Source organism: Anolis carolinensis, chromosome 3 (genome assembly GCF_035594765.1).
Source record: "Anolis carolinensis isolate JA03-04 chromosome 3, rAnoCar3.1.pri, whole genome shotgun sequence".
In the NCBI taxonomy this organism is placed as follows: domain Eukaryota; kingdom Metazoa; phylum Chordata; class Lepidosauria; order Squamata; family Dactyloidae; genus Anolis; species Anolis carolinensis.
In genome coordinates this window covers 127,589,453-127,604,978 of record NC_085843.1, presented here as the reverse complement: position 1 = coordinate 127,604,978, position 15,526 = coordinate 127,589,453, and the positions used below count along the sequence as shown (strand labels likewise).

Below are 15,526 nucleotides of genomic sequence, written 5' to 3'. Positions count from 1 at the left end.
ATACAGAAGTCTAGGGGTTTATGTGAGCAGAGGTTAGAAAAAACAAAATAGCCAGCCTCCCTTTCCCTTTAAAGAGTCATGTGCATAAAATAAGCATCAGAGACATCAAAAGTAAAATAGTAAAAATATGTTTACTCACAATCTTGTATGAGGATGGTCATACAGGTAAAAACATCTTAGTTCCAAAAGAATACAGTTCAGGATACTATATATCTCTTAACAAGAAGTAACATCAACATGGCAAGATCAAAAAGCAGGAAGAGAGAGAACAAAAAAAGTCTCCCCTTTTATTCCCCAAATTCTAAAGGCATATGTAACTTCCTGTATGTCTCCAGGAAGTATACTCCCATTTCCTACATCACATGCGGGTTTTTCATGGTGCCATCAACTCTGGAATGCAGCTTTGGCTTTAGGTTACTAAGCAACAAACAAAACTAACTACATAAACCATCCCACATTGAAAATGCATGCATGATTGCTAGATAACCCAACAATGTGTGCATCTGCACTGTTCAATGAATGCTGTTTGTACCACTTTAACTGCTAGGGCTCTCTGCTGTGGGATAATGGGGTGTGTAGTTTGGTAAGGCACCAACAATCTTAAACATAGAAGTTTAAAGACTTGCTAAACTACAACCCAGACGATTCCATAGCATGGAGTTGTGGCAGTTCAAGTGGTGTATTCATTCTGCAGTGTAGATCCACCCCTGGCTGGGTTTCGCTTCTGCTTCACTTTGACACTCTTTTTGTACACTGCAGATCCGAAGATAACAAAGCGTTGACAGCAGCCGAGGGGTGTAAATCCCCTTACATAAGACTCTGCTTCTCCTCCCCTCCCTCCCTCTCCTTTTTTCCATGCCTTCTTCTTCTTCCCTTCCCCTCCTCACTGAAGTGTTGACAATAAACATTTAATGAAGGCAGAGTCTCGGGTGTCTCCAGACAGTGTCAGAATACTTTAAACAGACCATTAGCATGGAGGCGTCCTCCTCACTTCAAAAGCACCAACACGCCAGACCCCTAACATTAGATATATGGCGAGGGGGAGAAAAAAATCATATACAAAGTCGGAAACAAAATAACCTGTTTATAGTTGCAGCTGTTTGCGCCGCTTCTGACATTTTCTTCCCTTCCTCAACCACCCACCCCTCCTTTTACCTTTTTTTAGAAACAGAAACTTAACTCGTTTCAGATTGCTGCTGGTTAAAGTGTGTGTGTGTGAGAGAGCGAGGCAGAGAGAGAGAGAGAGAGAGAGAGAGATGGAAAAAATGTTAAATACAGTTAATGCAATATTAATCGCCCTTTGGTGATATAAAACGCAATATTTTCAGGCGGCTATTGAGCTTCTTCGAGCGGCGGAGAGCCCAGGAAAACAGATCCCGAGGAAGAGGGCAGAATGGGGGAGAGAGGCAGAGAGAGAGGCCAAGGAGGTGGGTACCAGAGGGGGCTTGTTTGCTTTTTTGGGGGTGGCCAGCCGAGGCCTGGAGATCCCTTCCCCCCAAAAGGGCCGGGAGGGGGGCTCCACGGCTCGGGGGAGCAGCTGTTTTCGATGGGGCAGTGCCTTTGGAGCAAATCCGAAGAACTAATAATGATTTATGTTAATTCCACTCCACTTCGGTGACTTTATTAAGGCAGGCTGGAGAGACCGAGAGAGAGAGAGAGAGAGAGAGAGAGAGAGAGAGAGAGAGAGAGAGGAGAGAGAGAGAGAGAGAGAGAGAGAGAGAGAGGCAGAGAGAGAGCACTGGGAGGGGAGGTTAAAGAGAAGTAGTCGGCTGGCTTCAGAACGCAACTAATAATAGTAATGATGATGATGATTATTGTTATGATGATGATGATGGTGATGACAATAATAATAATAATAATAATAATAATAATAATAATAATAATAATACGGGATTGGGGTCCTCACTTTCAGGATGTGAATTTGAATCCGGGACAGCAAATAGTCTAGTCCTGTTACTCATTTTCTAAAGCGATCCAAAGAACACTCAAAAAGCTCAATGATCATTTGGACATCAGTTGGTGGATCAGGTCTTGACCTAGACTTGGTTAGTTTGTTTTGCCTGGATAAAAGGGAGCAGGGTTTTCAATCTAGCTTATTTTCTTTTTTTAAGTGTTCTGTGTGTATGCATGTGCATGAGTCTTCAAGTCGTATGCATTTCGTAGGGTTTTATCGGGGAAGGAATACTGAGAGGTGGTCTGGCCAGTTGCTTCCTCTGAAGGATTCGTTGGCGGTCTCTCATACAAGGGCAAGCCAGGGTTGAGTCTGCTTTGCTTCCAAGACCAGGAAGAATCTGGTACCTCAAAATCCAGACCCTCCTCATATCCCTTTAGAAGTGGGTCCCGTGGATTTCCACAGTTCGGAAGAGGCAGTTACTGGGGTTGAAAGCTGTGGCGTGGGGTTTGCAGTACAAGAAAAGGAGGACGGGTGGGGCGGGGCTTCGGCAGGTGACGTCACCAGAGAGGTGTCCTCCCTCTTTCACTGGTGGAAAGGTCCTAGTAATTCCGAGTGGACTGTGCCTTGGCAGACACACACCCCGTTTCCAAGGTTAAAGAAAGACTGTGGGTGCACCTTGTTGTTGGGTTTCATCTCTGAACTGCACAAGTCTCTTGAGTCATCAAGTTTCCAGTCCTCAATGAGTAGCTAGTCTAGAGACAGGGACAAACTGAGGGGTTCCTTTCCCTACATTCTGACGCACGTTTTGCCCCCAAAAGGGCTTTGTCTTTCATCTCCCTACTAGCCACTGTCTCCACCCCACCCCCTTTGATGATGTAGCAATGCAATTCTGTGAGACAACTTTCTAAGTTCTAGTGCCCTGGGCTGGCCATGTGGCCATTCCTCACGTTTCAGTCTTCTGCTTTTCTTTCCGTGTATGAGGATGCACATTTTGCATCACTCTAAGCAAAATGTAGCTCTATGAACTTTTTACCTTTTTTACCTCCTTAGAAAATGAGACTTAGTAAGCTAGTTAGCTCAAAGACTCTTTTCTAGCAATAATGCATTTCTTTTACTTCAATAAATATTTTTGAACCTTAAGTTCTGACTGCAATCCTAAACCGTCCTGAGGAATGAAAGCTTATCCTCTCACCACACACACGTTTCTGCTGGTGATGAAGTTTACTTCTGAACCCTGCTATATTTATGGTGGAATCACCCCAACTGAGGGTTATTTTTGAGCCTAACAGCTCAGATTCCCCAACAGGCAGAGAAGGCTGCAGATCTTGAAAAACTACAGAGCCCAGAATTCCATCGCATCGAGCCATAGCAGTTATTAAAGTGGGATCAAGCTACATTATTCTACAGTGTAGAGGCCCCTTTTGCCAGATTTACCTCGACTTCAATGGTGTAGAACCCGGTTTCTCAAGAAGAGGTTCCCAACATAAAAAACTTTGCAATTAAAAAAGTAGGAGAAAGTTTTTCAAATAAAAACAAAGTGGGGATCAACAATAGACATTATTTCTTTCATTTCCAGAAATAAACTTTTGTCTTATGGTTTCTTGTGGCTTATATTTTGAGTAAGATATTTATAGGGGCACAACAATCTTTTAAGTGACTAGAGCTTCTAAATGTTTTAATGCTGCCCTGAGAGTTCGCCTCCTTAATTAAACTGAATTTACATCTGAGGAAATGTGAAGTCGGGTTGCTGTGAGTTTTCCGGACTGTGTGGCCATGTTTCAGAAGCATTTTCTCCTGACGTTTCGTCCACATCTATAGCAGGCATCCTAGGAGGTTGTGTGGTCTGTTGGAAACTAGTCAAATGGGGTTTATATATCTGTGGAAGGTCCAGGGTGGAAGGAAGAACTCTTGACTGTTTGAGGCAGGTTTGAATGTTGCAATTAGCAACCTTGATTAGCATTGAATGGTCTTGCAGATTCAAAACCTGACTGCTTCTTGCCCGAGGGAATCCTTTGTTGGGAGGTGTTAGCTGGCCCTGATTGTGGGTCCTGCAGACTTTAGAATTAATGCAGATTGGCACCACTTCAGTTGTAGTTTTATAACGTCTTGAGACTTCTCTGTCAAAGGGTACTGATGTTTAATTAAACTACAAATCCCAGGATTCCATAGCATTTTCCATGATAGTTAACATGGTGTTAAATCGCTTCAATTCTACAGTGTAGATACATTCTGCGAGGTTAAGAAGGAGAGGAGTATAAAGGGAAAGAAAGACACTGGTGGAGTTGCCATTCATTGTCCTTCATAACCCTCAATGGTTCATTTCGGAAGTGAAAAATGGGAACTCAATGTGAACCAAAAACCCTGGCTGACAACGTTGCCAATTTTTTACCCTGATAGTGCTTCTCTGCCTTTGTGACAGGCAAACTTTCCAAAGTTGTGAAACTAAGGGGCTGGTAGAAAAACTCATTCGCCATTAGATTTTTTTTAAAAGTATTTATTGGCATATTGGCTAGGCTTTGAAAGACACAGGAACCCTATAAGAGCTGGGAAGAAGTGTGTGTGTGTGTGGGGGGGGGGGGGGTGCGTGCAAATGAATCGTGTATACATATCTGCTCTTCACGTCTGTCCCCAAAATATGGGTTCAAGGCACAGGAATGCATTTGAATTTAATCTGGTGGAAGTCGGAGGCAAGGGACGTCAGGGGTAGGACTGCTTGCAACTGATTTGAAACCTGAGATGCTGGCAACTTCCTTTCTTGGCTTCAGCTAATATGCAGATCTCCCTCCTTCCCTCTTAAGGCGAAAGAGAACCCAAATCAACCAACTTCAGCCTGCTTCTCGTTAACACTAATTCTGGAAATCGTCACGTGGGAAAGCAGTCCATTGGTTAACCCAATTGCATCTACACTGTGGAATAAATACTTTGACACCTCTTTGACTGCCATGGATCGATGCTATGGAATCATAGAAGTTGTAGTTTACATGGTCTTTGAACTTCTCAGCCAAAGTGTGTTGGTTCCCCATCAAACTGCAACTCCCAGGTTTCCACGGCATTCCATCATGGCAGTTAAAATAATAGCACACTGCATTAATTCTACAGTGTAGATGCACCCCGAGGCTTCAATACATTTCGCTATACAACACAGCAAGGGCAGTCATGGGGACCAGAAATCCTCATCCTCCTCTTTCCTCCTTGTTTTCACAGCGGAGACATGAGATTCACAGGGTTCGTATATAATTTTGTTAGACACGTTTCACATTGTGTAAGATGCAGGATCCACTTGATAGATACTATCCTGCTGTGGTATCCCTATATAATGACACGTGTGAATGGACGAATGCACTAGGGAGGAAGGGAGAGACAAAGGAGCAGATCAGCATCCTGATTTAGGGTCAGGATGTATTCAATATAACATATGACCATTGCCCAGAAGTACTAGGTGGGTCTTAGTCCGAATACATACATACATTACATACATGAACATCAAACTGAGACCCACCAAGTAATTCCGGGCAATAGTCATAGGAGAAGTGCTGTGATATAATCTTCCTGAAACCCAAGAGAGTCAGAAGTGTTTGAAAACATACCGCACGCCTTAAAGACAACTTCATTTTCTTTCTTTTCTAATTTGCTTTTTCTGATATCGTCCGCCTCATCACCATCATCATCCTCATCTCATCTTTTCCCCAGTTTTGGATTCAAGGAGGTTTGCAACAGATATAAAAACACATACATACAGTTTTAACTGCAGATGAATGTATATGTATATGTCTTAGTGTGTATTGAAACAGGTGAAAAAAGAGATTGGCTCTGCACTGTCGGATTAATGCAGTTTGACACCGCTTGAACTGTGAGATCATGGGAGCTGCAATTTGTTGAGGCACCAGCACTCTTTGGCTGGAAAGGCTAAATACGTTATATAACTACAATTCCCAGGATTCCACAGCATTGTGCCATGGCTGTTAAAGTGGGGGGAAACTGCATTCATTCTACAATGTAGATGCACCCATTTATTCCAAGTAAATAGCTATAGAGGTAGAATCATAGAATCATAGAATCGTAGAGTTGAAAGAGACCTCACGGGCCATCCAGTCTAACCCCCTGCAAGAAGCAGGAAAATCTCATTCAAAGCACCCCCGACAGATGGCCATCCAGCCTCTGCTTAAAAGCCTCCAAAGAAGGAGCCTCCACCATAGTCCGGGGCAGAGAGTTCCACTGCCGAACAGCTCTCAAAGTGAGAAAGTTCTTCCTGATGTTCAGGTGGAATCTCCTTTCCTGTAGGTTGAAGCCATTGTTCCGCTTCCTAGTCTCCAGGGCAGCAGAGAACAAGCTTGCTCCCTCCTCCCTATGACTTCCCTTCACATATTTGTATATGGCGATCATGTCTCCTCTCAGCCTTCTCTTCTGCAGTAGTACTATGATATAACCTCCCTGAAACCCATTGACTTCAAAGGATTCAGACAGGTTTAGAATCAAACTTCATGTCTTAAAGACAACTTCATTTTAGTGATTTTCCTCTATTATTTTATCATCATCATCATCATCATCATCATCTTACCTTTTCCCCAGTTTGTGATTCAATTCGGCTTACAACAGATAATATGACCATTGCCCAGAAGTACTAGGTGGGTCTTAGTCCGAATATATGTATATGTATGTATATATATAGTTTAATTTCATATGGTTTTATCTATGTTGATCAACACTGATTAATTTACTTACTTTATTTTTATTCCACCTGTCTTCCTATATACAATGCAATGGAAACAGAGCAGCTACATTAAAATATCTATATCTATATATAAACAATTAATCTACATTCAATCCTCAATTAGAGGTGGATAATAAAATTATTTCTATTATTATTATTATTATTATTATTATTATTATTATTATTATTATTATGAGAATAATAATAGTAATAATAATAAATCTTTATTTGTACCCCGCCACCATCTTCCCAGAGGGATTCAGGGCGACTCACAGAAGCACTGTAGTGCCGCATCTGAACCACAATACACAGTACACAAGTAAACAAATATAAAATATATAACATAAGCATAAAAGCAACATTGTAAGTAAAATCCCAGTAAAAATATATATAAGAATTATAAAAATTCCCAAAATGCAGTAAAACCTGCGAATAAGCTAATTATCAGCAATAACATAGTAGTATTTAATGCAGTTTGGAACTGCATTATATTGTTGATGTGCATCCACACCATGCAGTTCAGTGCATTTACACTGGCCATATAATGCAGTTCAAGCCAGTGTAGGTCCAGTCATAGTCAACACCAAAGTATATGTCTGGGTGTTCTACGATTATTTTCAGCTCTTGGTGTGTATTGAAAAAAAACCCAACACAATCCATTTGTCTTGATTTCTAGAAAGGCTTGAACGACTCTGTTTGTGTGGTTTTTAGAGGGAAGGTTTTAGCTAGTTTCGGGAGACAGGCCTCTTTCCTCCCCTGGGTTGTCCCCTTCTTTTCGCCCACGCGTGCCACCCGATAGGTCTGAAATGTACATATATTGGATATACACACACGCCTATGGGACACACACACACACACAGGGACAGCCACCATTCCCCCAGTTTGCCGCCCCCTTCGGTGGCTCTTTTGTTGCGGGAGGGAGCTGATTAGCGGGTCGGCGGGCGTTTCAGCACCAGGAACAGCTCCCTCCGCCGCCGCCCGGCCTGATGCATTATTGAACGCCTGGATGCAACAGCTCTGGGGCGCAGCCTTTTCCTGCGCCGGGCTGGAGATGAAGCCTGACTGTCTGACTGCACAGAAGCCTCTAATATGTTAATGGCCGTAGGGGATGCCTAAGGTAGCGTCTCAAGCTGCTTCGCACACCATATGTCAGGCCGTTAGCCACATGGATCTATTAATCAAAGGGAGAGGGAGGAAGAAGGGAAAGGAGGGGAGAGAGAGAGAAAGAGAGAGAGAAGAGAAGGCTCTTCAAACCCCCGCCTTATTTTATTACATATTTTCCCCCTTCTTTTTTTCCTCTCTCTCTCTCTTTCTTTTCCCCCACTTCTTAAAAAAAGTGTAAAAAAAAAACTACCACCGGCAGAAAGACAAAGAAACCTTGATGTTCCCCTGTAACCCAAACAGAGCATTTATTTCTAGAGAGAAGGAGGCGAGTTTCCTTCTGAAAGGAGACAAGCTGGATCTTATTGGACCGCGGGGTATCTCTGTGGGAATCTGCATTTTTCCCCATAGGGAGATATAATAAAGTTGTGTTCAGTTGTGTTCAGGAAGGGAAGATATTAACCATTTTAATAAAAAAAATACTCCACCTAAGTGTGAGCAGACATTTAATTAATTTATCCACTTATTTACGACTCCTATACATCCTACTAAAAAAGTATGCGGTGGAAATGCAAGTCAGAATTTCTTTCTCCTTCAGTGGAAGGAAAGTTGGCAGACCTGAACCCAGATCTGGTGAAGGAGGGAATCCTTTAAGGATGAAATTTACGTCCCTCGGAGGTCAATGGTGCACCTTCTATCGATTTTCGTGGTGCTTGTGCACACCTTCAAGTTAGGAGGCAAGAGTTAAGAGCAGGCAGAAACGAGATCTAAAGAAAAGGACGGTGTCCAGAGGAAACTTTCCTTAGATCTCCAAGCCGGGCAGACTGTGGTTTCAGATACCGAGAGGGAAGACAACCCTGGATTCTTTTGTTATGTTTGACCCCTGGGGCAGAGAATGGTGTGATCCGAATGAACTTGAACTTTGTTGTTTTCTGAGAAGCTGAGAACGGAAGACCAATGTTATGATCGGCGCCCTTTATTACAGGGATGCAAGCATAAGGGATTTTGAATGATCACTGAAAGATCTTGGCAAAGGTGGGCATCTGTGCAGAGATGTTTATATATGTTTTTATATAAATACTCTATCATTCATCCATAACTTAGGGCACGATTCCTTGTGAAGGACCGATCCCATGGTCCTGACTCAGCCCCGTAGAAGTCAATGACATTTACTTCTGTTCATAGAATTAAGGAGAAAAGTCCTCTCCATGGAAAACAGTAGAACGTATTGGTATTATTACACTGGTATTGGTATTATTACACTGGTGTAATAATACCTAATACATAAGGTATTATTACACTGGCTGACACACATTTTGGTGTCTCCGATGTTATCCCTGTTTCTGAGTATATATGACCTGCTAGTTCCAAAAACGACACCGGTTTTCTTCTATCAGCTCTAGTTTTTGAGATACAGAACATGTGCCATCTACCATTCGCCATAGATAACATATCTAAGAAACTAGAGCTGATACGGTTTGTGCACTTTTCTGAATCAGAGTCCCAGGAACAGACCTAAAAACTAAGACACTAAGAAAAATATTTTTGGGTTGATGTGAGTTTATTGGGCTGTATGTCCATGTTCCAAAAGCATTATTTCCTGACATTTCTCCTGCATCTATGGTAGGCATCCTCAGAGACAATGAGTTATGTTGTCAAGTGGGGTTTATATACAGTATCTGTGGAATGTCCAGGGTAGGAGAAAGAACCCTTGCCTGTTTGAGGCAGGTGTGAATGTTTCAGTTGGCCACCTTGATTAGCATTGAATAGCCTTTCAGCTTCAAGGTCTGGCTGCTTCCTGTCTGGGGGATCCTTTGTTAGGAGGTGTTAGCTGGCTCTGATTGTTTCCTGTTTGGAATTCCCCTGGTTTCTGAGTATTGCTCTTTATTTACTGTCCTGATTTTAGAGTTTTTTAAAATACTGGTATCCACATTTTGTTCATTTTCATGATTTTCTCCTTTTTGTTGATATTCACATACTTGTGGATTTCAGTGGCTTCTTTGTGTAGTCTGACGTGGTGGTTGTCAGAGTGGTCCAGCATTTCCGTGTTCTCAAATAATATGCTGTATCCAGATTGGTTCATCAAGTGCTCTGCTATGGCAGACTTGTCTGGTTGGATTAGTCTGCATGATATCTACGTAAGGGTCATGATAACATATCTAAGAAACTAGAACTGATACGGTTTATACACTTTTCAGAATCAGAGTCTCAGGAACAGGCCTAAAAACCTAGACACCAAGAAAAATATTTTTGATCATGATGATGATGGTGACGACGACGTTGTTGTTGATGTTATTGTTACTGTGAGATTCTCAGAAGGTCGCACCAGCATTCAGGGCAAACCAATTCATCCCTGGAGGGAAGGCAAACAGCCTTCCAAAGACCAGGATTTCCTCTTGATAGCGGCAGGAGCATTGGCATTTGCGCCAAACCCTCCAACATATGTTCTGGAGGACTGATGCCTCCAACATTTAAGATGCCCGAGGCCTGGAAAAGTGAGGGCAGCATCTAGAAAGTGCCTGGAGAAAGCCGCCTGTCCACCACGCAGAGGAAGCGGATAGCTTCAGAAGTAAGTTCGCCCCCCTCCTCCAACTGTCTTTCTCCTATTTTAGTCTTTGATGATCGATTATTTCTGGTCTGTCGCATGATTAGTACTCAGGTTTGCGGTGCCCATCTTCTAACCATATGTTTCCTTTAATGAACATTTTATTCAAACCAGAGAAGCCTGTTCGAGTATCCCCAAGCAAAGGCTCCCATCAAGATAGAGATGAATATAGGATGAGATCCAATAAATGACACAGGAAGAAAGGCAGAGATTGCGCTCCCTTTCAGGTCGGGGAAGGCGCTTATGCCCCCCCCCCCCCCCACACACACACACACTTTTTTTCTCCTTCTAAATTTTGGCATCTAATTCCAACCTTTTTATTCTCCCCACCCCCCATCTCCGTTAAAAGGTAAGCCCATATATCTGTCGCTTTAGGTTTCCGAAGACTCGTAACTTAATTCCTCGGGGCTATTCATCAGCCCAGTAATTAAACTAGCAAATGGATGTAAATAAAGTGAAATTGGTTTCATGACAGATGAGCCAAAGAGGCCCCTGACATGAAACAAAGCAGGACAATTATTATTTCGGCACTAGGCTATATGAGGGACTCCATCTGGATTTATTAGGTTCTGCGAGTTATTTGCTGGAAGCAGGCAAGACAGGAAGGCTCACTTTAATTTGACAGGATTTTTCTCCCCCTCCCCTTCTCTCTCCAACCTTTGCATCCTAAATAGGCTGCGGCCACAGAAGTCTGAAAATTAACAGTAGCGAATCTCTGAGGCAAGATGGGCAGACAGATCCCCAAAGAGAAGAGTTGCAGTGGTTGTGTGTGTTTAAGAAAGAGAAACAAAACAAAAGAACGACTGAAAGTACAGTATTTCCTTGTTAGAAAGCCTTGCCTGTTTGGTTTTTTTGCGACATTTATGTTTGACCGACTGAGCAATCTACTCAGAAGAAAATCCCATTGACTTCCATGGGCTTTAGTACCACATATAGAATCATAGTTCTAGATGGATAGGTTGCTAGTCTGCATTCCTAAGGAAGTAAGGGGTTCAAAAAACAGTTAATTACTCTTCTTAATTACCAATTCTTTCAGGCGACTCACAGCCATTAGAAAAAGCGCTGGAAGTATCAGAAATCTATGGGATATGCAGACATCCCAAGATCATAATAATAATAATAATAATAATAATAATAATAATAATAATATCAGAAATAAGTTTTCTAATTTCCTAACGACTGGCAAATAGGTTGCTGTAAATTTTCTGGGCTGTATGGCCATATTTCAGCAGCATTCTCCCCTGACGTTTCACCTGCATCTATAGTTGACATCCTCAGAAGTTATGAGGTGTGTTGAAAACTAGGCAAGTGGGGCTTATATATCTATGGAAGGTCCAGGGTGGGAGAAAGAACTCTTGTCTGTTTGAGGTCGGTGTGAATGTTGCAATTGGCCACCTTGATTAGCATTGAAGGGCCTTGCAGCTTCAAAGCCTGGCTGCTTCCTGCCTGAGGGAATCCTTTGTTGGAAGGTGTTAGCTGGCCCTGATTTATTAATGTCTGGAATTCCTCTGTTTTTAGAATGGTGTTCTTTATTTACTGTCCTGCTTTTAGAGTTTTTTGGTAGCCAGATTTTGTTGATTTTCATGGTTTCCTCCTTTCTGTTGAAGTTGTCCACATGCTTGTTTGTGGATTTCAATGGCTTCTCTATGTAGTCTAACATGGTGGTTGTTAGAGTGGTCCAGCATTTCGGTGTCGTCAAATAATATGAAAAACGCCTTCGATAACACAGTTAATTACTCTTCTTAATTACCAATTCTTGCAGGAGACTCAAAGCCATTAGAGGAAGCACTGGAAGCATCGGAATCCAAGGGATATGCAGACAGGATTTTTGTACGTTTTCCGGGCTGTATGGCCATGTTCCAGAAGCATTCTATCCTGACATTTCGCCCACATCTATGGCAGGCATCCTCAGAGATTGTGAGGATGCCTGCCATAGATGTGGGCGAAACGTCAGGAGAGAATACTTCTGGAACATGGCCATACAGCCCGGAAAACATACAACAACCCTGTGATCCCGGCCATGAAAGCCTTCGACAACACGTTATGCAGACACCCCAACATAATAATAATAATAATAATAATAATAATAATAATAATAATAATAATTTTTCGTGTCAGGAGCAACTTGAATCGCTTCTGGAGTGAGAGAATTGGCCGTCTGCAAGGACGTTGCCCAGGGGACGCCGGGATGTTTTTGATGTTTTTACCATCCTTGTGGGAGGCTTCTCTCATGTCCCCGCATGGAGCTGGAGCTGATAGAGGGAGCTCATCGGCGCTCTCCCTGGGTGGGATTCGAACCTGGCAGCTTTCAGGTCAGCAACCCAACCTTCAAGTCACGAGGCTTTAGTCCACTACGCCTTCAGGGGCTCCAATAATACTAATAATAATAATAATAATAATAATAATAATAATATCAGAAAGAAGTTTTCTCATTTCCTAACGATTGGGCAAACATTTTCCCTTTGGTAGCAGAAAACCAATCAGCCTGGAGAGAAGTTGCCCTGTGTTAGTCTCTTTTCTTTGCTCTGCTGGAAACAGTGGCACCAAAGCTGGAGGCCAACATTCAGCAAGGCTAAAATCCTACTGTGAGAAATGACAAACTCCTCGTCTGTACACGAAATCTCCTTGAAATGCAATAGGATGTATGTGGTCCAGTTCAGGATTGAAGCAATGCACGGATATTTTTTTAAAAAGGCTCTCACAGCAGGTACACATTAGTTCCTTTACCCCTGAAAAGATTAGAAGCGGGGCTGCTTTCTGCTTAAACGTACTCTCAATTATTCAAGCGCCTCTCCGTGATTAGCAAGTAAAAGGAGCGCGCTTCAAGGAAGGGAAATGAAGCAGGAATAACAGGGCGTTCTCCCTCGCCATTCAGCACGCTGGACAGCTCCCTGCCGGAGAACGACTCCCCCTCCAGGAGGAAGGAGCCTTTGGGGAGCAGACGTGGAAAAAGGAGGAAAGGGACAGCGAGAAGAAAACAGAGAGGAGGGCTGGGCCCAGTTTGGATCAGTGGATCAGTGCGGTTCAGTCCAGCTGAGGGGGAGGAGAAGAAAGGACGATGCATCCTAATCATGTTTGTGTCAGAAACTATTTTACATCCCAGTTTTCCTTCTTCAAAAACGCAAACACAGGAGAGAAAAGATGAACAGGATTCTATTACAGTAGAGTCTCCCTTATGCAACACAAACGGTCGAATAAGCGAAAATGTTGAATAAGGAGGGATTAAGGAAAAGCCTATTAAATGACGTTATGATTTTACACCAAAACATCATGCTTTACAACAAATTGACAGAAAAGGCAGTTCAATACATGGTAAGGTTATGTATTAACAACTGTATTTACGAATTTAGCACCAAAACATCCCAATGTATTGAAAATATTGACTACAAAAACATTGACTACCAAAAATTGACTACAAATAAAGATGAACTTACAGTAATAACATTGTTGGAAGTTAAATCCGTAAAAGGTTCAATCCTTGCTGCCTAGAGAAACAGCTGTGGATCCAGGAGGGAGGCAGACTGCGTTGGATAATTCAGATAGTTGGATAAGCAAGACTCTACTGTATTATTATTATTATTATTATTATTATTATTATTATTATTATTATTATTATTACACGGTCCAACTTTTTTTCTTGGTGGCTTGGTTTTTAGGCCTGTTCCTGCGGTTATTTGGGGTACTAATTTGGGATAAAATTGCACCAGCTTTGGTTTCTTAGGTATGGTTATTATGGGTTTCTATGGGCGAGAAGAGGGCAACTGGTAGATGCCAAATGTTCTGTGTCTCAAAAACTAGAGCTGATATGGGAGAACTGGTGAGATTTTTGGAATCAGCCGGTCAAATATATTCAGAAACAGGACTAACGTTTGAGGCACCAAAATTATGTTGGCCAGTGTTGTTGTTGCTCAATGCTATGGAATGCTGGGAGTTTGGTGAGACACCAAGACTGCTTGACAGAGAAGGTAGAACTGGTTGCTGTGAGTTTTCCGGGATATATGGCCATGTTCCAGAAGCATTCTCTCCTGACGTTTCACTCACATCTATGACAAGCATCCTCAGATTTTACCAGTATTTAAAAAACTCTAAAATCAGGACAGTAAATAAAGAACAACAATCTGAAAACAGGGGAATTGCAGACATGAATCAATCAGGACCAGCTAACACCTCCTAACAAAGGATTCCCCAAGGCAGGAAGCAGCCATGCTTTGAAACTGCAAGGCTATTCAATGCTAATCAAGGTGATTAATTGAAACATTCACAGTTGTCTCCAACAGATAAGAGTTCTTTTCCCCACCCTGGACCTTCCATAGATATATAAACCCCACTTGCCTAGTTTCCAACAGACCTCACAACCTCTGAGGATGCCTGCCATAGATGTGGGCAAAACGTCAGGAGAAAATTCTTCTGGAACATGGCCATACAACCCGGAAAACTCACAACAACCCAGTGATTCCGACCATGAAAGCCTTCGACAACTTCTTGCAGAACTCCCAGGATTCCATAACATTGAACCATGGTGGTAAAGTGGAGTCAAACTGCATTCATTACACGTGCAGCTGCATCCTGGGCGAGTTCTAATGCATGCAGGAGGCATTTCTGAATCTGCATAGATGGAAAAATGAGAAAAGATTTCTTTCTTTCTCTCTGTCTCTGTCTCTCTCTTTCTTCCCCTATCTCCCACACTCACGACTAATTATTTAAAAGTTCTTGTAAAACCCCAAGTCCTCGTCTAGTCCTTTAATTAGAATACAGTGGGAACGAGGGGGTAGCATATGGAGGAGAATGTCAAGGGGAAGGCTGCCAGGGGCGCATCCCAGGAAATCTGTATTCATTTCTGCCTCCTATTTGTTCAGTAATCTCTACCATCATAACTAAATCTTGGCACACCGATGTAGTCCGAGTTGTTGTTGACTCAACGTCAAAATTCAATCACTGGGGGTTTTGCATCCGCCGGGCTACTTATTTGTCTAATAAATCCGTCATTTTGTAAGAAAAATATTTGAGCAGCCGCACTTGACCTCTTTGGTATCCACAAGTCCCATTTATTCCTCCCAGTTTACAAATGCAAAGTGGAGATGAACGTCTCCTTGCCTCGGGGTAAGGTGTGGGTTTCTGATTGGATTTTAGATGGAAATGTCTATTTTAAATATCGGGTGATTAAATTGTACAGAGAGGAGGGTCGGTGCTTTGTACAAGGAAGCCATCCTTTGCT

At 42.5% G+C, this 15,526-nt stretch overlaps 2 long non-coding RNA genes across 4 annotated transcripts in view; one reads left to right on the top strand and one right to left on the bottom strand.

Annotated features, from left to right (window-relative positions):
• The window catches only part of LOC103278298 (uncharacterized), a 288,708-nt gene that overhangs the window by 14,827 nt on the left and 258,355 nt on the right, over nt 1-15,526 (bottom strand). The gene's annotated exons all lie outside the window — the stretch shown is intronic.
• Nucleotides 1,220-15,526, top strand: part of LOC103278300 (uncharacterized) — a 73,317-nt gene continuing 59,010 nt past the window's right edge. For both annotated transcript variants that reach the window (XR_010004371.1, XR_010004372.1), the window contains exon 1: nt 1,220-1,427. This is a non-coding gene — a long non-coding RNA (uncharacterized LOC103278300). The remainder of the gene's footprint in view (nt 1,428-15,526) is intronic.